This window comes from Ursus americanus, chromosome X, assembly GCF_024610735.1.
Source record: "Ursus americanus isolate L20-20 chromosome X, mUrsAme1.1.p, whole genome shotgun sequence".
In the NCBI taxonomy this organism is placed as follows: Eukaryota; Metazoa; Chordata; class Mammalia; order Carnivora; family Ursidae; genus Ursus; species Ursus americanus.
The window spans coordinates 34,428,917-34,450,980 of record NC_142164.1 but is presented as its reverse complement, the minus strand read 5'-3'; the positions used below and the strand labels follow the sequence as shown (position 1 = coordinate 34,450,980).

The 22,064-nt window shown below is 35.9% G+C and overlaps 1 pseudogene; it reads right to left on the bottom strand.

Annotated features, from left to right (window-relative positions):
• Nucleotides 1–19,814: 19,814 nt before the first annotated feature.
• Nucleotides 19,815–21,472, bottom strand: LOC123787786 (elongation factor 1-alpha 1 pseudogene; annotated as a pseudogene).
• Nucleotides 21,473–22,064: the final 592 nt, after the last annotated feature.

Sequence of the window (22,064 nt, the reverse complement as noted above, 5' to 3'; positions counted from 1 at the left end):
CATTATTTACTCCAATGGAGAAGCTTATGAGAAAACATGGAGTTGTTTAAACCCTGAGCCACGCTAGGTAAAATTAGCTTTTTGAGTGAGGTCTTATTTAGATCGACCCTGATTCTAAAATAATGTGTTACAAATAGTTTCTTCTCCTTCTATAGATCTCAGACATTTGGGGATTTACACATTGGTAGACCACAAAATAAGATAATAGAACCCTTTTTGTGAGGTTTTATCAACAATGGCAACTAGCTCTTACACTGTTCTAAATATTTATATATGATTTCATAGCATTAGAGATTTTTATATTGGTGGGTGATGAGGGGCAGGGGCTTGACAGACTGGGAAAATGTATTGGCGATATTGTAGAGTTAGTCATAACTTGGAGCAAGATTTATAGGCACGTGTATGTGTCTGGAGTTCAGTTAAGATGCTCTAGTTTTTTTTCCCCCAATAGGAATATTCTCAGAACTAGCTTGTTTCCTCTTCTGAGAACCACAGCAAGAGATTTTTCCCCCCAGGCCTTCTCCAAACTCAACAGCTAAGTGGAAGGGTACAAAGGCCACTTCCACAATCTTTGCTCAGCTGTAATTCTTCCCTTTCATATACCTCTCTCTGTAATGTGTCCAGCACTCCTGTACAAGAGTATATATTTGATGCAACTTGAGTATCCCCGCTATCCTGACAAGGTATTCAAGTGCTGGCAAAGTTCAGAGTGACCAAGAACAGTTCTTTATACCACGCGTCTTTATTTCCCAGTGATGTCTGCTTTTAACTTGGGGACTAGCTGCTATGTTGAAACTATTTTCTGCTGCCCCCCCCCACCACCCCAGCATAGAATAATATTCTGGTATTGAATAGCTTTCCTCTCCACCCCTTCCTCTAGCGCTACACCTGCTTCAATTATACTCTTTCTCATTGCCATGTAGCCTGAGGACACAATTTGAACACCCTGCTTATTTCTCTGCAAGTCAAAACATATTCCCTGCTTGAATGGAGAGGAAATGAGAAAAGGGAGCGTAGAAGAAAGAGTCGGTCTGTCTTCATTTTACCTTCCTCAGGCAGCAAATGGCCTATTTGATAAGTCAGAGCTAGGAAGAAACACAGATGTGCACACTGGCATCACCCTACATTGGTTGAACAATTCTAACTCAGTTCCATTTCTTTTCAGAGGCTGACAGAGCTGATGAGTAACCAGCAGTGTGTGCAGTGTGGTAGAGTTACACCACCTTTTCTACATACAAGCAAATGAACCCTTATGGTAGCTCAAACCACTTCCACCACATTCTATGATTGACCTGAAGCACTTCATTTTACTCTCCTCAAGGGGAGGGGACACCAACTTGCCATAGCCCCCATATTCTCTTTTGATTTCTAACCCTCAGCTCTAGCTCATCAGAAGTGTAGGTGAAGCCTAGATAAATACTGAGACAATGACCAGGGCCATGGTAAACAAGTGCTTCAAAAAAAGACAGAACAGGGTACTAAAACATAACATAATCACTTGCTGGTATATAATGAATTGAGATAAGATGCTAATTAGGTGAGTTAATAAAATTTTAGTTGTGCCAAACATGACTCCTGCAGGTTATCTCTTAGGGTACTTTCTATAACCTTTGAGAAAGACTAAAGATGGGAAGATGACATTTATTGAAATACAGTGTGTATGATGAATAGACATCTTGAATAAAACAGAGGTAATCCCTGTCACTTATGGTGAGCTATTAAATTTGTATAATAAACTTCCAAAAGTATGATCTTTTCCAGTCTCCCCTAGTAAGAATAAATGCTCCAGTTTTGCTAGTTCATGATGATTTTCTTATCAGTATTCAATCCCTGATAGAAATACCATGTCTCATTACTGGACTTCCTTTTACCATGAGAACTACTGTATACTTGGCTATTCATACTGACACTGTTTTGCACACTTGTTCATGGGTATGACTGCAGTTCTTTCCATTTTGGAGAAGATAAAAGAGTACCCATTGTATTATCAATTGACAATAGATGAATGAACCTAGCTCTCAGTATTAGAAGTCTTTCATCACCTATGGGTCTCCCTCTCCCAAAGAAAAGTATTTTTTAATGTCTGTGATGATGCTAAAGAGAAAAGCCCACCAAACCTTGCTCCACTGCCTTTCTTCATGAAGGTACTACAACTCTCAGATTAGGATATGTCCGTGATGAAAACTGGAGTTTCAGTTCTCCATTGAGTGTTTCATGGTAAGAAGCATAGAGGTGGTGATTTTCATCCTCTTTTCTTTCTTTTCTTTCTTTTTTATGAAATTCAAGTGAAGCCTTAAAACTGCATTCTCTCCCTTCCTATTTCAGTGAGCTAATGTTCTGCTTGGGATTCATTAAGAACAAGGTTGACATTTCCACTGACCACAGGCTGGACTTCAGTCTACAGATACTATTCTGCAATGCAGTACACATTGTTATCTGGACACAGTGAATGAAAAGCAAACTGCAAATATTTTACTCAGACAGATCATTATGTGCTTAGGATATTCATGGTTACAAAAACCTAAGTGACATGTACATCCAGGTGCTTGGCATTGTAATTGTAATGCAGTGCATATCAACAAGTATTTATTGGGTATTTATGTGTCCAGCATTGTAATTGTGTGTGTGTATGTGTTTCTTTACACAACACTTGGTATAACCAGAATAGATAGAAGAGTTTTCTGGGCAGAATTTCTTCTTTCAAAATGTTCACTCCATTATTCCACTAGTGGGTCATTTCTTTTGAATTTTAAAATAAATTGCTTTTCAGATTCTCTGAGGATAATTAAGAGATCTTGCATATGGCAATTAGAGCATGTGTCTTAGTTATGATGAGTAGAAAGCAAGAGTCAGAATTGGAATTAGGTTTGATATTGGAAAATGGGAGGGGGAGAGAAGGAAGAAGCAACCACTGGGTAGCTTTCTCTCCCTTTTAGTTTTGTTAATAATTTTGTCCTTCATTTGGGATAGGGAAGCTCTATGGAAATTGGTCTGGATGATGTCAGAAAGTTTAGAATGTAGTGAAATCTTGAAATGTCACTTTGGAAAATGCGTATGCCAAATAATTCAGAGGCACAATTAACAAAAATGTCTATAGCACAGTAATTAAATGTTCTCAAGTAGTTTGTCCCTTTTGCTTCGCTCTCCTTTAGGTGAATTTATGAATAATTTGGAACACTGAAATTGCGTACAGATTTTAAAGATACTGATGCATAATTCAATAGCAACTCACAATGTTTTTAAACACCAAAGCTCTACTACTAATTTTCTTCTCAGAGAATTCATCGACCATATTTGCCATTCACAGAGAAGGCAAAAGGTGGCCTCTACTGCAGTGGTTTCCATGAGGAAATAACAAAAAATATTAAGGAGAAAAAGTCTCTAATGGGTTTTATGCTGTAGTATAAGGTTCCACCCTAAACCATTTATTTTTCTTTTTTTAAGATTTATTTATTTGAGAGAGAGAGAGAGGCGCAGGGGGAGGAAGGGAGGGAAAGGAAGAGAGAGTCTTAAACAGACTCCATGCTGAGCATGAAGCCTGATGTGGCGTTGGATCTCATGACCCTGAGATCACTACCTGAGCTAAAACCAAGAGTAGAATGCTTAACCAACTGCACCACCCAGGTGCCCCATCCACCCTAAACCATTTAAAGTAGTTTGAAAATATACACTAGGTAGTATTTGAAGGTGGATTAGAATCATAACTTGCTTATTTGTCTTTAAAGAAAAATTTCAGCTTGCATTAATAACTGCCTTCTTATTATTGATAGATTAAGGACAGTGTTATTTGAGTGATGTTCTTAAGGTTTTGTTTCCTCTACTTTAAAATTTAGGAGAACATTCTAGAGAATTAGTCAGGAAACATGTATTGACAAATTACTACATGAGGGAAATAAAGGATGGGTATACTTTTAGTAATTAGGAGGGAAGATGTTGTTTTTGAATTTGGAATAAATAATACCTGGAAGAGACAGCATATAGGATATGTTGTGCGTCAATGTTTGAAATGGAGGAAGGCTTTCATGAAGGATAAGAAATTGGAGAATGGCTGGGAGGTCAAAATTAAGTTGTAAAAAGTCTTGAATGTTGAACTAAGGAAATTGTTTTATCCTATCAGCAGTAAGGAGCCATAGAATACCATCAGTAATTTACTTTCTTTTAGGGACAAAGCATTTCAGCATTCCATTAGCTATTCTTTAATATGGAATGTGGACATTTACTTGGAAATACAATAGTACTTTAACTAATAGCATGACAGTTCATGGTAATATACAACATTAAATTTTCCCTATATGATATCTCATAGAAGAACAAAATTGATTCATGTTTCTACTATCTTTATACTTGGAGATGGTGGTGTATATTTTTTCTCGATCTTTAAGGATGCTGCTGCTCATTATCACATACTAACTTTTATTAAATTCCAACAATGTACCAAGGGAAGTGTAAAACATACGACTTGGCCAGACAGTTTTTGGCATGATTAGTAATATTTGGAGGTATTTCAAGATAAATTACAAAACTATTAACTTCTTTGGGGTTTTCCTTTGCTCAGAAGCATAAAAGGGACATATATTTGAGTGAAATTTAGAGTGTTTTGAGGGCAGAGACTATGATATATTTCCTCTACTATTGCCAACATCTAGCACATAATGATATGCCTGGTGCGTATTTAAGGACTCAGCAAAAACTTATTGAACGAATGAATGAATGAATGGTATTCTGAACTTCTGTGAACTTTTGAACTTCTCCAATGTGATTTTGTCATTTAAATTCATATACTCTTATGACTATGTGACATGACGATGCATGATCCTGGAATAGATCCTGACCAAGAAAAGAAATATTAGGAGGAAAATTGGTGATATTTGAATATCTTCAGATTAAATAATAGAATTTTATCAGTGCTTATTTGTGGCTTTGGTAATTGTACTTTGATTATGTAAGATGTTAACATTTGCGAAATTTGAATAAAGGGTACATAAGAATTATTTTATATTTTTGCAACATTTGTGAAAGTCTGAAATTATTTCAAAATGAAATTTTAAAAATGTACAGCAAAAAACGTCTTTCACTCTTAAGATTATATTATTATTATATTACTCACATCATCCCCCAGTCTCACTCCTGCATACACCCTCATTAAGACCTTTTATCCCATGGTCTTGTGGTATTTTAAATGTCTATTAGAACAGTTTCTCATCTCACTGACTTCCCTATCTAGCTCTTACAAACAAAGTCAGTCTTTTGATTTCTATCCTTGCACGGTTCCTAGAATTGGCCAGACTTCTGGCCTTTCACCATTACCACCATGGCAATGCACAAATCTGAGTTACTGACTTCTCAGCTTCTGTTCTTAGGATACTAAGCTATTAGGGATTTAAAAATATGTGGCAAAGTCTAACACTTACTACTTTTAGCTGAAGCTCTCCCAAATGCTTTGCAATTTTTTTATTTGCATCTCACTGACTTCCAATTACATTCTATTCTTCTTACTCTTTCTACAATGTTTAAACAACCACAATCTACTTTCTGTCTCCATAAGGTTTCTCTATTCTGGACTTTCATGTGAATGAAATAATATATTATGCTGTCTTTTGTGATTGGTTTCTTTTCACCTCAAATAATGTTTTGAGTTTCATTCATGTTGTAGCATGTATCAGTGCTTCCTTTCTTTTTAAAGCCGAATAATATTCCTTTGAATGGATTCCACATTTTGTTCATCCATGTGTTTGTGGATGGTTATTTTGGGTTGCTTTCACTTTTTGGCTGCTATGAATAATGCTGCTATAAGCATTCATATACAAAATTTTTTTAAGATTTTATTTATTTATGTGACACAGAGACAGCCAGCGAGAGAGGGAACACAGTAGGGGAGTGGGAGAGGAAGAAGCAGGCTCCCAGCGGAGGAGCCCAATGTGGGACTCGATCCCGGAACTCTGGGATCATGCCCTGAGCCGAAGGCAGACGTTTAACGACTGCGCTACCCAGGCGCCCTCATGTACAAATTTTTGCGTGTACATATGTTTTCATTTTTCTTAGGTTCAAATCTCCTTTAATAAACATGATATTTTAGAGTAGTTTTAGATTCTTAGCAGAATTGAGAAGTAGAGTTTTCATTTATCCGTACCCCCAATATACACAGCCTCCCCTAACATTAACATCCTGCATCGATGTGGTACATTTGTTATAACTGATGAACCTATATTGACTACATATTATTACCCGAAGTCCTACTTTAGATTAGGGTTTATTCTTGATGTTGTACATTCTATAGGTTTTGACAAATGTATTATGACATGTATCCATCATCACAGTATCATATAGAATAGTTTCACTGCCCTAAAAATCCCCTTTTCTCCATCTATTCATCCCCACCCTCCTAATACCTGGCAATCTTTGGTGTTTTTACTGTGTACGTAGTTTGCCCTTTCCAGAATGTCTTACAGTTGGAATCATACAGTTTGTAGCCCTTTTAGATGAACTTCTTTCACTCAGTAATATGCATTTAAGGTTTCTCCACGTCTTTTCATGCAGACATCTATATTTTTATTTATAATTTGTGGTGTTCCTTATTTTTTTCTAAAGAGTCACATTTCCATCTGGTATCAGTTTCTTTCTATAGATTCATATTTCCACCTAATATCATTTTCCATCAGCATATAGAACTTCCTTTAATATTTTTGTAGCTTATGCTCCTTGTGACAAAATCAATTTTCATTTACTTGAAAATATCTTCATTTCTCCTTTATTACTGAAAGATATTATCACTGGACATAAGATTCTGTTTTGCAGCTTTTTTTTTTCTAGCACTAGAAAGATGTCCTGGATGTTTATTACATTTTCATTGACCTCTACTGTATCTTCTGAGAATTCAACTGTTTTTACTTTTTTCCATATATAATGGGTCATTTTTCTGCATACTTTAAGATCTCTCTTTCTATTTAAACATTTTGAGTATGATCTTTTCTTTGTATCTATCCGCATTGAACTTTAGAATCTCTGAGTTGATCTGTATGTTTTCTATATGATATGCAAGTTTTCTTTCTTGGAAATGTTTTCAAATATTTTATCTGTCCCTTTCTCCTTCTCTCTCTGAGGCTACATATATAGAGGTTGTTACATTTGTTATATTAAACACATATATTAGGTTGTTTAATATTGTCCTATAAATCACTGAGGCTCTGTTCATTTCTCCTCTGTATTCTTCAGGCTAGGTAATTTCTATTGATGTATCTTCAAGTTTGTTGACTCATTCATTCACTCACTCTAATCTGTTTTTAAGTTCATCTAGTAAATTCTTCATTTTAATTATTCAGTTCTAAATTCACATTTGGCTCATTTTTATTATTTTATTTTCTTGTGATATTCCTCATCTATTCATATATCATAAAAGTAATTTCCTTAAAATGCTAGAACATATGCTAACTATTATAAGCCTTGTCTACTAATTTCAACATATTTATCATCTCATGGTTGGTTTTACTGACTTTTTTTTCTTATAGTATTTCATATTTTCTCCTTTGTTGTATGTCTTGTAATTTTTTTTAATTTAAAATTTAAAAAATTTTTAAAACTACTTTTAAAAAATTACTGTGGGCATAGTACGTTATACATTATAAAATCATGGACTCAGAAGAGGGCTGATTTTTGATTTACAAACAGTTATCTTGGCTGTAATCAAACCTTGAAGTCTGTCTCTCTTGTGGTGGCTACCAGATGAAATTCCACTTGGTTTGTTTGTTTTCAAGACCTTTCGGCCAGAACTCTTGGAAGCTTTTCTGCACATATGTTTTTTGGTGGTTATCCACATTTTGAGCAGGGTTCATGTATCAATTTGGGGCTCACCCCTCTGCATCTCTTTTCTTTCCAGGGTTTGTCACCTTAATTTTCCAACTGTTTTGCCATCACTAAACTTTTCCTTTAACATCTCAAGACAGTCAGAATGAAGTTTTCTACTACAACATGCTACATGGTTCAGGAAGTGCTCTTAAGCAAAGTGATGCAAAGACCCAGGTATCACTAAGTGTAGTTCCTATTTTTCAGTAGTTGAGCAGTTGACTTCAGATTCTGTTTGCTTTCTGTTGCTCTCTACTGTGCTCTCCAATAGCTGTGTAGATTTTTTGTTCTTTTGTCCATAATTAATTAATTAATTAATTCTAATAATTTCTGTCTTTGGATAATCAGTATGATTGAAGTGCTCTGCCATTAATGGAAGCTAGGATTTGTGTACATAGTTTAAAATTTTTCTTTTATACATTTATTTCTAAGAAGTTTTATTTGAATATTTAAATCTGTTGGCCTTTATCATCTTTTGTACTTTAACTCATGTGTTTTAATTGTTTCATTTCTTTAAATATTGTAGACAGTTACTTTCTATTATGTTTCTGCTATTAATATTTAGGTTATTTCTGGATCTAGTTCTCATGGTGGTTTCATTTGTGGTGCCTTGTTTCCTTGGGTAATTTATTATTTTTGATTGTGGGCTCAAAATTGTTAGAACACATGGGAACTTTTTGATGCCTGGGAAGGGGAGTAGTCCATAATACCTACAATCTTTCCTTTTTGAACATCCTATGGAAATTTATTCGTCTATTACTGAACTTATGGCACTTCACTCTATACTTGTTTACATACCTGTTTCAGTTAGGATTGGGGTTGCCTGAACAGGACAGAAAACTCAAAATTATAGTGACTTAAACAACACATGATCCTATTTTTCCCCACATAAAAGTGGTTTAGAGAAAGATAGTCCAGGTCTATTACGTTTCTCTATCATATCATAAAAATGGCATCATTGTATATTATTGTCCAACAACCCTTAGTCTGTGTCTTTTACTGTATTGCTTAGTCTAGTTGCTTTAGTTCTAGCCATCATATCTGCATCCCAGCAAGCAGGAATAAAGAAGAAATAAAGAGAAGGGCATGTTCCATTTATTTACATTTATTCCCTGAGTGGCTCTTAAGACATTTAGTATGTGTGATTGGCCAAAACTCAACATAAGCACACTTGATTCAAAAGAGGCCCAGAAATGCAGTTTTGATTCTGGGGGATGAGATGCCCAGCTAAAAATTAGAGTTTTGTTACTAAATAAAATAGGCATAATCTGCATTTCGAAGAAATTAGCAATCCTTTTCATAATACCTCATCTATGCTACTATATAATCATTTCATTGATTGAAAGGACATCTTAATAATTTTATACCCAATAGAAGATAGTTTACATTGTTTTCCATATAATATGTGCCAATAACTTCATGTTGAAGGAATGACCAAGTCATGTAAATTTTTCTGCCCCTCCTAGCATATTTGTATGACTCAGCTTAATATGGTGAGTTATGAGAATTTATTATATATTATTAATGTAATATTTTCAGGTTTTAATGTAGATCATAGGTAAATTGAATAGTTTGAGATGAAATTCAGCTTCCAAATGACTCTATGAGTATATATCCATCTATAAAGATAGACTTTTATTTTTTAAATTTTTTAAGTGCAAATTTATTTTTTTATAATAATTTTTTTATTATGTTATGTTAGTCACCATACAGTATATCCTTAGTTTTGATGTAATGTTCCACGATTCATTACTTGCGTATAACACCCAGTGCACCATGCAATACATGCCCTCCTTACTACCCATCACCAGCCTATCCCAGTCCCCCCCCCTCTGAAATCCTATTCATTAGAATAAATTTGATTTTGTTATTTTTTATATATATATACATATATATATATGTATATATATATAATGGAAGGCTGTTTACTTCGTAGTGGCAAGCACTTTCCCATGCATTTCTGGTACTATGTTACAGTGTTGCCACTTGTGATCTAAATCAACATTCATGGGTGATTGCATTTTATAACCACTTTTATTAGGTACTGTTCAAGGTAATGTTATGAATCTCATAATGAGTAATAACCTGATATTCCATAAATAGAAGATGAAGCACAGAAAATACAGCTGTCTTAGCCAAGGTAACATGTCAGCAGGAAATATTGAATAGGAATATATAAAGAATCAGTTTCAGAATTCATCATCAGAGTGCAGAAGCTTTGGATTAGGACCTGCTAATGCCATCTAAAATACTTAAGAATTTTCGGTTTCTTGCACAGTTTTAAGCAGGTCCTTCACTCTTGTTAGCCTAATTGTTAAACTCCTTTATCACCTTAATTACTTCCCTTTGACTGTCTTTTTTCCAGGGTTTGAGATCCTATATACTTTCCCAGTACCTTATGACCCCTCACAGAAAAAACACATCAAGATGCTAAGCAGAGCTTTGAGGTACATGTATTTTCCTATGACAAAGTTTGGTAACAGGCTAAATCCAATACATTAATCTCTGATGTATCAAAAATGTAAATCTTTAAATGACACTGAATAGCAAGTGTCTTAAGACTGGCAATTTTGATAAGAGATTTTCTGTTTGCTCCAAAAACCTAATAATGAAAAGCAAAATATAATAAGAAAAATACAATAAAGCAATACCATAAATAAAATAAACATCTTTATGGACCAGGAATAGAAAAGAAATATACAGAGTGAAAAGCAGGGCTGAATGTGCTTAATTGCTAGTCTTCAGGTCCAAATGAAGGCAGAGGTAGCTGAGAGATGATCTCCTGTAAGTTAAAGTAGGGTAAAAATCCTCCACCCAAGATATGAGTCCAGAGCCAGGCCCACTTGCCTAAGACCATAGCCCGAGGAACATTATCCCTATTCAGGAGTGGAAGTTGAGCTAAGTTACTCCTGAACACTGCCAGGAGTTATAATGCTTATATGATGTTCAGTTCCTAAAGGAATAGGTGGACATGGATAAAAATTCATGATCAGTGGATTAGCCAAAATACCTGCTAGATTGGTCCCTGGACAAGTACTACACGTAGAGTCCTGGGGTAGGAGTACCAGGTAGAGGCAACTCCAAGGCCACTAGGCAGGAAGAAAGTAGGAGTGATGGTGAGAAATGAAGAGAGAGTTATTACAAAATTAGTCTGAATACCCAGGCTTAAAAAGATGAAAAATATCTAATATTAAGAAAAGCAGATAAAAATCGGCAGTCAAAGGATAATTTCATATGAGGTTAAACTAAAATAGAATAATCTGAGGACTTTAAGATAAGTATGTTTAATATCCTCAAAGAAATAACTAATGAAAAGATATAAAAAGAAAATAAGTTATGAAAAAATCAGATACAAAGCAAGAAAAAAGATATGTAAAATATTTCATTAGATAATCTGGAAAGTAAATCTCTTGTTTTATTCTCTGTTTTTCTCTGTCTCTCTATATAAATCTCTTTCTTTAGTGTATGTGTGTGTATATATATATTTATTCATTTATATACTTAGAATAAATATATACTAAAGCCGTAAATTAAATACTAAGTAATGAATAATACTGGAGAAATAAAATTAACAAAAAGTTAGGTAAATAAGAGTGTGAACAGATATTGACTTAAAAATGTAACTATATTTGATTAATTATTGATATTTAAATATAACTTTATAATGTATGAGTATGTGTTCTTATCTAATCTTGATAACAAGTAGGCAAGGAGAATACAAGAAGATAAAAAGTATAGACCAATATCTCTTATGAAGATAAATGCAAATAAAAAAGTCCAACATCTAAATATCTAAATATCTCTAAAATAAGTTCAGCAATGTATAAAAATATACATTGGGATTAGATGAGCTCCTTCAAAAAAAAAATCCAAAAATTGATGACCAATTACAGGAGAAAAAGTATGATTATTTCAGTAGATCCAGGCATGTCATTAGATAAAAATAATTTTTCCATCACAAAAACTATTAAGAAATTAGGGAAAAAAGAAATTTCCTTAACTTGACAAATGCCTTCTACCACAAACATAGAACAAAGATATCTACAATCATATTTTATTTCCAATATTGTTCTAGAAATAAAAATAAATAAAGCTTATTAAGACTTGTAAAAAAACACATGGTCATTGTTAATGTAGTTCAGTAACCAAATAAATTGTTTTTCTTTGCACCAGGTATATAGATTATAAAATGAAATAAAGACATGTAATTTTAAATAGCAGTAAAAACTGAAAGAGACCTTGGAACAAATCTTTTAAAAATGATGTGTAGGGGCGCCTGGGTGGCACAGCGGTTAAGCGTCTGCCTTCGGCTCAGGGCGTGATCCTGGCGTTGTGGGATCGAGCCCCACATCAGGCTCCTCCGCTGTGAGCCTGCTTCTTCCTCTCTCACTCCCCCTGCTTGTGTTCCCTCTCTCGCTGGCTGTCTCTATCTCTGTCAAATAAATAAATAAAATCTTTAAAAAAAAAATAAAAATAAAAATGACGTGTAAACAAAATTTTAAAAAATTGAAAGACAATGGGATGCCTGAGTGGCTCAGTTGGTTAAGTGCCTGCCTTTGGCTCAAGTCACGATCCCATGGTCCTGGGATTGAGTCCTGCATTGGGCTCCTTGCTCAGTGGAGAGCCTGCTTCTCCCTCTGTCTGCCACATCCTTTGCTTGTGTGTATGTGTGTTGCACGTGCACTCTCTCTCTCTCTGACAAATAAAATCTTTAACAAAAATTTGAAGGACAATAAGAAAAAAGGAATGAAGTCTATCATGTTCATAAATGGGAAGACTCAGTATGATAAAGACAGTTACCAACACAATCTACAATCCAATGCAACTCTATTTAAAATCCTATGAGATTTTTTTCCATAGAACTTAAAAGGCTTGATCCTAAGTTTTATGTGGAAAATTACAAGGCTAAAACTAGCCAACACAATTTTGAAAAAAGAAAAAAGTGTCAAGATTTCTTATAAATCTACGCTAATTAACAAAATAAGATATTAGCTTAGGGATAGAGAAAGGGAATAATAGGACAAAAAAGACACCCTAGAAAAAGACCCATGCATAGATGAAACCTTTTTGGGAATTACTAATCAGAGATGGAAAGGATGAACTAGTCAATAAAGGATACCATAAAAATTGGTTATCCATGTAGAAAACAATTATATTCATAACTCACATTATACCAAAAAAAATTCAGACTAGAGACCTAACTGTGTAACATTTTCAGGAGAGCTACTATTAAGAGAATGTTATTATGATTTTAGAATTGGAATTTATTTCTTAAACACAATGTAAAATGCCTAAATCCTCATGGAAAAATATTGATAAAATTGTTTAAATTTTGAAAAACAAAACTCTACAATAGAGGACGCTGTAAATCAATTTAAAATTCAAGCCATGAACTGAGAGGGAATATTTTCAATGCTAGTAACAAAAAAAGACTTTATATTAAGAACATATAAAAATTACTACAAAACAATTACACAAACACCTTAGTATAAAGAATAGGCAAGAGTCTTTTTTCAAGCTTTATAACAAAAATACCATAGGCTGGGGGGCTTATAAATAGATACTTATTTCTCACAGCTCTGGAGATGGCCATACAAGTACAAATATCCAGCAGATTTCACTGTCTGGTGAGAGCTTCCTGATTCATAGATGGCCATCTTCTCACTGTGTCCTCACAAGATTGAAAGGGCTAGGGAACTCTTTGGGGCTTCTTTTATAAGGACATGAATACCACTGATGAGGCTCTTCCTCAAGACCTGTTAACTTCCCAAAGTCCTCACCCCCAAAGACCAACATCCTGGGGATTAGGTTTCAAAATATGAAACTTGAGGGGGACACAAACAACCAGTCTGTAGCAGCAAAGGATTTAAAAAGGTAATTAATCAAAGAGAAAATATGAGTGGCTAAAAACCTGTGAAAGACTGTTAGCTGTAGTCAGAGTGAAAAGTTCAACAAGAAAGACTTTCCATCTCCATCATCATCTTCATTAGATTTAACAAACATTGAAAAAAGGTTTAACAATGCTGTCTCTAAGGTTTTGAGGAAGAAGGAACTCTCATACACTGCTTGTAAGAGTATAAATTGTTTCAAACACTTAAGAGAGCATTTGACAAAATCCTATAAAGCTGATGATGTTTCTTCTCTACAACCAGCATTACCCATTTCTAGGTATATATCTTAGAGAAACTGAGTATTTACACAAGAAAACATATATGAGAGTATTTTTGAAGCACTGTAATAAGAAAAAATTAAATAGTTTTACATGTAGTAATACTGCAGTCTATTTGTTCAGTGGAATGCTATGCAGCAATTAAAATGGATTAACTAGAGTTACCAATATCAACATGGACCAATCTCTAAAATATAATGTTAAGTGTGGAAGATAACAGAAAGCAAAATTGATGTTTGGAGGTTATATGCAGTGTGACCTGTTGCTGGTAAGGAGTTTTAATATTTTCATTGTTTATAAATAATGGTAATAATATTAAAAACTAACATCCATATGGTGCTTCAGAGTTTATACGGAATTTTTTAATGTATTATCTAATTTCATCCTCACAAGAAACTTGTGAGTTTGGTGCTATTAATATTCACACTTAAAAAAAAGTCCAATTCACCATTTTAGCCTCAGAGATGTTATATGGTGGAAAGGACACTCAAACCCAAGTCTTTAATACCTATCCAATGTGGGCACCTGGGTACCTCAGTCGGTTAAGCCTCTGACTCTTTATTTCAACTCAGGTCATGATCTCAAAGTGGTGAGATGGAACCCTGCTTCAGGCTCCCTTTGCCCCTCTCCCACTGGCTTTCAGGAGCTTGTGATCCCCTCAAAAACAACAACAACACAACAAAAACAAAAACAACTTACTCACTGTCATTCTTTATCCACCAAGTGGCATTCATATAATATTATCATTGTGGTCTTCTATTTTATTTATGCCAATTCATGGTATTTATTTCCCTTCAACTCCTTTTTCTCACTTCATGACCTTCTTATTATTGTAGACAGAGGCCTATCAAATTTCTCTCATCTTTGTCCGCAGTTCCACTCACAGTCTTTATTCCCTCCTCATTATTAACCACAGGCCTTTTATCACCAAAACATGCCACTTCCACTTCCAAAAACATATGCTAAGTCTCTTCATGTCTATCCACTTCTGCTCTCACCCTAACCCAAGCCATCATCATCTCTTGGCTGTACTACTACAGTAGCTTCCTACCCTATACTGACTTGTGCTGGTTCTTCGGGTCCTCCTCACTAGAAACACATCTCCTACACTCTATTGGAAATTTTTATAGAGAGACATAAATACATAGGGTTCTGAAAGGAAGAAAACTGTATCTGAAAATCTTTACAGAGGTTGCCTTTGCATATTGCCTCTCTCATTGTTTTTGCTCAGGTAACTAACAGTCAGCCACAAAATACTTATGGAACACTGGACAGAAAAAACCTGAATATTCTGACCCACTCTGGTTCAACTATGTGACATGGTTGATAAAACTCTGTTGAGGGTTGTTATTTTTTTTTAAAGGAAGTATAATTAAGACAGAAATTCTACCCCCTTTTGACAAAAAGACATGTTTAAATTTCTAAAATGCAAAAAATTACACAAGGAAAAATACAGTAACTCCTAACCACTAATTCTTCGCCTGAGAGTTAACTCTTATTAAGCATTTATTATCATTTCTTTAAGAAAAAGTATATTCCAGCATATATATGTATCTATCAATCTGTTTTCTAACTTCTACAAATATAATTATACTAAGTTCTGCACCTTTTATTTTCACTTAATACAGCTTGTATACTTGTCCATATAGCTCAGATGGATATATTTCATTCCTACTGATGACTATATAATACCCCATCAAACAGATGTGTTTAACTAGGCTCTTCAATTCATCATGTCTACTCTTTTTCCAGCTTTGTTGAGATATATAGCATATGTAAGTTTAAGGTATACAATGTGATTTGGTACATGTACGTATTGCAAAATGATTACCACAATAAGGTTATTTATCACTTCCATCCACTCACATAAGTACCATTTTTTTGTGTGGTGACAGCATTTAAGATCCACTCTGTTAACAATAAAGTATACAATAAAGTATTGTTAATTATAGTTATCATGCTGTATATTAGATCTCTAGAACTTATTCATTTTATAGCTAGAAGTTTGCACCCTTTGACTAACATCTCTCCATTTCCCCCACTGCCCCCCAGACCCTGGAAGCCACCATTCTACCCTCTATTTCTATGAATTTGGATTTCTTAGATTCTGCATTTAAGTGAGAACATATAGTATTTCTTTCTCTGTCTGACTTATTTTACTTAGCATAGTGTCCTCAAGTTCCATCCATGTTGTTGCAAATGGCAGGACTTCCTTCTTTTTATGGCAGAATAATATTCCATCATATATATGCACATATATATGTATACATGTATGTATGTGTTTATATAGGTATATGTATGGATGTCACATTTTCTGTGCCCATTCATCCATCGAGGGACACTTAGGTTGTTTCCATTTCTTGGCTATTGTGAATAATGCTGCAGTGAACATAAGAGTGCAGATATCTTTTTGAGATAGTAATTTTCATCTCAGGGTACTCTATTTTATGTTTGGAAACCCCTGTTTAAGAAAAGTATTTCTTATAACTGAGCTTACATTTATCTCTTCATAGCTTCCACCAGCTGATACTTCTCTTCAGTCTTAATCTTTACACCTTTGCACCCAATATTCCTATTGCCCAGAATGCCTTATGCCTATCCCTCCTGATTAGCTGAGCTCTGCCCATGAACCAAGGGCTTATTCAAGTCCTAGCTTCTCTTTAAAATGCCTTGACTTTCTGTTGCTCAGAATGTGTAAATACTATTTATCAGTCCTCCAGTTCACTAATTCTATTTTCTGTCATACCCATTTTACTATTGGGCTTATCCAGGGAGGTTTTTTCTCTTTTTTTGTAATTTCAGCTATTTTTCAGGTTCTGTAGTTTCCAATTGGCTCTTTCTTATAACCTCTATTTCTTTGAACTTTCAATTTTTTCCATTTGTTTCAAGAGAATTTGTAGTTATTTCTAAAAACATATTTATAATGCCTGCTTTAAAATCCTTGTCAGACAATCTCAACATCTGTTTCATTGGAGTTTTGGTGTCAATTGATTGTCTCTTCTAATTCAAGTAGTGTTTTTTATTGTTTTGTATGCCTAGCAATTTACAGTTGTATCCTGGACATTTTGTGTAGTATGTCAGGAGACTCTTGATCCCATTTAAATCTTCTATTTCAGCAGGCAGTCAACCTATTTAGGTTTTACATGTAGGTTGTTGCTTACTTTTGTGAGCTGTAGTTCAAATGGTAATTTTCAGAGCCTTGGAATTCTATTCTGATTGGCTTTCTACTTCTGGTTCCACTGGAGCTCCTGCTCAATTCCTGCATGTGCTACCTAGGCTACATGAGGGACCTTCATGTGCTTGCTGCTGTGGCAGATTGGGCTATCACTGATTTGGGTGGGGAGTGGTGAATGAGTCCCTGTCACATCCCTGGGAGAGCAGTGACACTGATCTTTCAGAGTGGAAGCAACCCAAACCTAGAGCTGTTGCTCTTCCGTGGTGGGTTGGGCTCCTACTCTGGATATGCTGTGTGAAATGGGTTTTTTACTGGACTTTGTTAATGCTGCTGCTACAGAAGATCTGGCTGTTGCTGCCCTGGGTGTTGGACAGGGAACTCTTGGCACTCCCACTATGCCAGAAAAAGCCACCTGCCTCAGTGTACCATAGACACTGACACTGTTGCTACTCCTATGGTTGGTTGAGGCTGCTCCAGGTGTGAAGTTGTCAGTATGTCCATGTTGGACCCCACATCTCCTGCTGCTGCTGTTCTGTAGATCCGGCTGATGCTGTCCTGGTTGTTGGGTAGGAATAATGCTATTGCTGCTGCTGTGATAGATTAGGCTGTACACTGCCTTGAATATAGGGTATGGATGGATCTCTCTGCTAGGTCTCTGCTGGGCTGCTGTTTGTAGTCTTTAGGCCAGAGAAATCAGGATTTTCTTGTTTTCTTTTGTTTTTCTTCTGTGCTCATTGGATGTTCTGGACTACAGCCCTCTCTAGAGCCCCATCTGAAATATATGGGGGATAAAAAGGAAAAGCCAAATTCTTTAAGTACTGAGTTTTCTAGCCAGTCTGCCTTTTTCTTTTCATCTTTCAAGATCCTTTTATGATGATCTATTGAATTATTTCCAGAGCATGTAGTTGTATTTAGAGGGGAAGAACAGGGAAAAGTGAGTGCCATCTTTTCCTGGAACTGGAAAATCTATGCCTTTTTATGATGTTTAGTAACAGGGGGATGAGGGCTTAAGTATTTTGGAGGGTATATGAAACTAACCTACTGGGATCCATGTTGGAGAAAGATATTAAAAGTAAATATCTGCACTCCTTTCTCCCTTCATATTTAATAGTGTAATTGTGAAGAAGATTACAGATTTGTCTGACTTTTATTTCTTACTATGAGGTATCAATTATGACAATGAAGAATCATACTGGGATATTAGCTCCCTTTCAGTTGCAAATAGTGTAACAAAATGGGGCATTTCTTTTAATTTTCTGGGATTTTTCTCATTTTTTGTGGTGAACTTAATGATGTTTTCATTCTAGATTTTAATATTAAATTTTGCAGAAGGATAACAGATGATAATTTGGAAATTCTAGAAAAAAATATTTTACTTAATGTAGAATGAACAATAATATCAGTGACTAATGAGGTTTTTGATGCACGGAGTTTCTAAGAAATTTTACCTACCATTTTGACTAACATGAAAGATAGAGTATTTAATTAAGCATAACATTTTTGAAAGGTCATTGTTTCAGTAAGCTTTCATCTTAGCCCCAGCCTTCTTTACCATTTGTGATTCAATAAGAAGTTGATATTTGGTGTTTGTCCCCAGTTCCTGACACAGAGTTTCTAAAACACTTGGATTGCCCGAGTAATGAAGGTGATAGGAATGTCTTTTGTTATTTATAACAAGCCCCTTTCAACCATACCTAAATTTATGCTAATAAAGAGACTCTTGGTGAACTTCTAGACAACTTTTGGATGGGAATGTTTGTCGGAGAAGCCAACATGTGATTAGAGCTTTGGGAGTTTCCACCCCATTCCACACCCCTGGACTTCCAGGGAGGGGAGAGGGGCTAGAGATTAAGTTCAATCACCAGTGATCAATGATTTAATCAATCATGTCTATGAAATGAGACCTCCATAAAAACCCCTCAATGATAGGACTCAAAGAGGTTCCAAATTAGTAAACACATTGATGTACTTGGAGAATGGCACACCCCAACTCCATGGTGACAGAAGCTCTTGCACTCAGGACTCTCCTGGACCTCACCTTATGTACATCTTCATCTGGCCTTTCATTTGTATCCTTTATTATAAACTGGTAATAGTAAGTAAAGTACTTTCCTGAGTTTTGTGAGCTATTCTACCAAATTATTGAACCCGGGGAGGGCGTTGTGGGAACCCCTGAATTTATTGCTGGTAGGTCAGAAGTACAAGTGGCAACCTGGAACTTACAACTGGCACCTGAATTTCAGGGAGTCTTATGAGACTGAGCCCATAACCTATAGGGTCTATGCTAACTCTGGGTAATTAGTGTCAGAATTGAATTGAATTGTAGGACATCCAGTTGGTGGAGCATGGAGAACTGGTTAGCATGGGGGGAAAACCCCCACATGTTTGGTGTCAGAAGTGATGTTGGAGAACACTACAGACCACAACCCCCATTGTTTCCCTCAAGTACATATAGATCTAGGATTGTAGCTGCTGAAAAACAGTGGAATAGTAAAAAGTATTGAGTAAGTAGCTCTTAAATTATCTGTGCTGTCTTGAATTGTATGTAATCTTAACTAGCTTAAATACTTCTTATTCAAATGTAAAGAGTCCACATTTTATTAGAAAGCTATATTCTATTTTTTTTTCTCATTAAACTTTTGTTTTTTAATGGGTCTCAAAATTCTGTGACAGATTTTTGGTCAAGTTGTTTCCATTAGAAAGTACTGATTTTAAAAACTAATAACTTGAAACTGCCACACACAAAAAAAAACCAAATGGTCCACAAAACATTCTCCTTTCTTTCTGAAGGTTTTACGATGCATTGTTATCATTAACCAGTCTTTTACTATTAAACTTAAATGGCCAATTGACACAAACAGTTCTGAGACCGTTCTTCCACCACTGATTAAGACTGGGGTGGCAAGTATTGGGGATAATATTCATTTAGCCTTCTGAGCTTTCTGGGCAGACTTGGTGACCTTGCCAGCTCCAGGTGCATTCTTGTCCACTGCTTTGATGACACCCAGAGCAACCGTCTGTCTCATGTCATGAACAGCAAAACGGCCCAGAGAAGGATAGTCAGAGAAGCTCTCAACACACATAGGCTTGCCAGGAACCATATCAACAATGGCAGCATCACCAGATTTCAAGAACTTGGGACCATCTTCCAGCTTTTTTCCAGAATGACAATCTATCTTCTCCTTCAGCTCAGCAAACTTGCAAGCAATGTGAGCTGTGTGACAATCCAGCACAGGTGCATATCCAGCACTGATCTGGCCTGGATGGTTCAGGATAATCACCTGAGCCGTGAAGCCAGCTGCTTCCATTGGTGGGTCATTTTTGCTGTCACCAGCCACATTGCCATAATGGACATCTTTGACAGATACATTCTTGACATTGAAGCTCACATTGTCCCCAGGAAGAGCCTCACTCAAAGCTTCATGGTGCATTTCAACAGACTTTACTTCAGTTGTAACATTGACTGGAGCAAAGGTGACAACATGCCAGGTTTAAGAACACCAGTCTCCACTCAGCCCACAGGGACAGTACCAATACCACCAATTTTGTAGACATCCTGCAGAGGCAGATGCAAGGGCTTGTCAGTAGGACGAGTTGGTGGCAGAATGCAATCCAGAGCTTCAAGCAGTGTGGTTCCACTGGCGTTCCCATCCTTACAGGTGACTTTCCATCCCTTGAACCAAGGCATGTTAGCACTGGCTCCAGCATGTTGTCACTGTTTCAACCAGAAATTGGCACAAATGCTACTGTGTGGGGGTTGTAGCCAACTTTCTTAATGTAGGTGCTGACTCAACAATTAGTTGTTTTACACCCAGTGTGTAAGCCAGAAGGGCATGCTCACGGGTCTGCCCATTCTTGGAGATACCTGCTTCAAATTCACCAACACCAGCAGCAACAATCAGGACAGCACAGTCAGCCTGAGATGTGCCTGTAATCACGTTTTTGATAAAGTCTCTGTGTCCTGGGCCATCAATGATGGTCACATATTACTTGCTGGTCTCGAATTTCCACAGGGAGATATCAATGGTGATACCATATTTACGTTCAGCTTTTAGTTTATCCAAGACCCAGGCACACTTGAAGGAGCCCTTTCCCATCTCAGTAGCCTCCTTCTCAAATTTCTCAATAGTTCTTTTGTCGATCCCACCACATTTGTAGATCAGATGACCAGTAGTTGTAGACTTGCCCAAATCTATGTGTCCAATGATGACGATGTTGATGTGAGTCTTTTCCTTTCCCATTTTGGTTTAGGTTGAGCAGTGGTTTTCATGACACCTGTGTTCTGGTGGCAAACCCATTGCATAAAAGAAGAAACCTATATTCTAATATGTGTGTGTGTGTGTGTGTGTGTGTGTGTGTGTACTATAATGAAACTTTATCTTGTAGGAGAAGGATTATGTCTTATGCCTTTCTGTGTTCCAAGCATTTAGCCCACTGCTGTACAACCACAAAGTGCTCAATAAATGTATGTTCTTGATGATATTGATAAAATTATCAGTCCCACAAAGGACTGTACTCTGTACACTCTGAAATGGAGCAGATATACCACCGCCTTGAACTCTTTGCAGGAAGAATACTTTTTAAATGACAAGTACAAGTAGGAGCTATCTGAGTATTTGTTAACCTTTACCATGAAAGCAGATTAAAATTCTCCAGAGTGTAATAAGTCCCTGGGAGACTGTTCCACTTATTACAAATTTCCTTCATTTATCTCATTACCTGAAGTGACATTTAACATCTTTCTCAGTTGGAATAATTTGATCTAATGCACATCATCTTTCTTATGAACGATGATGGTTCTAGTGAAAGATGAAAGCTCAGTTATAACAAGAGCATTTTGTCAAATTCATATAGTATTGCCAAAAATGTTGCAAATCATAA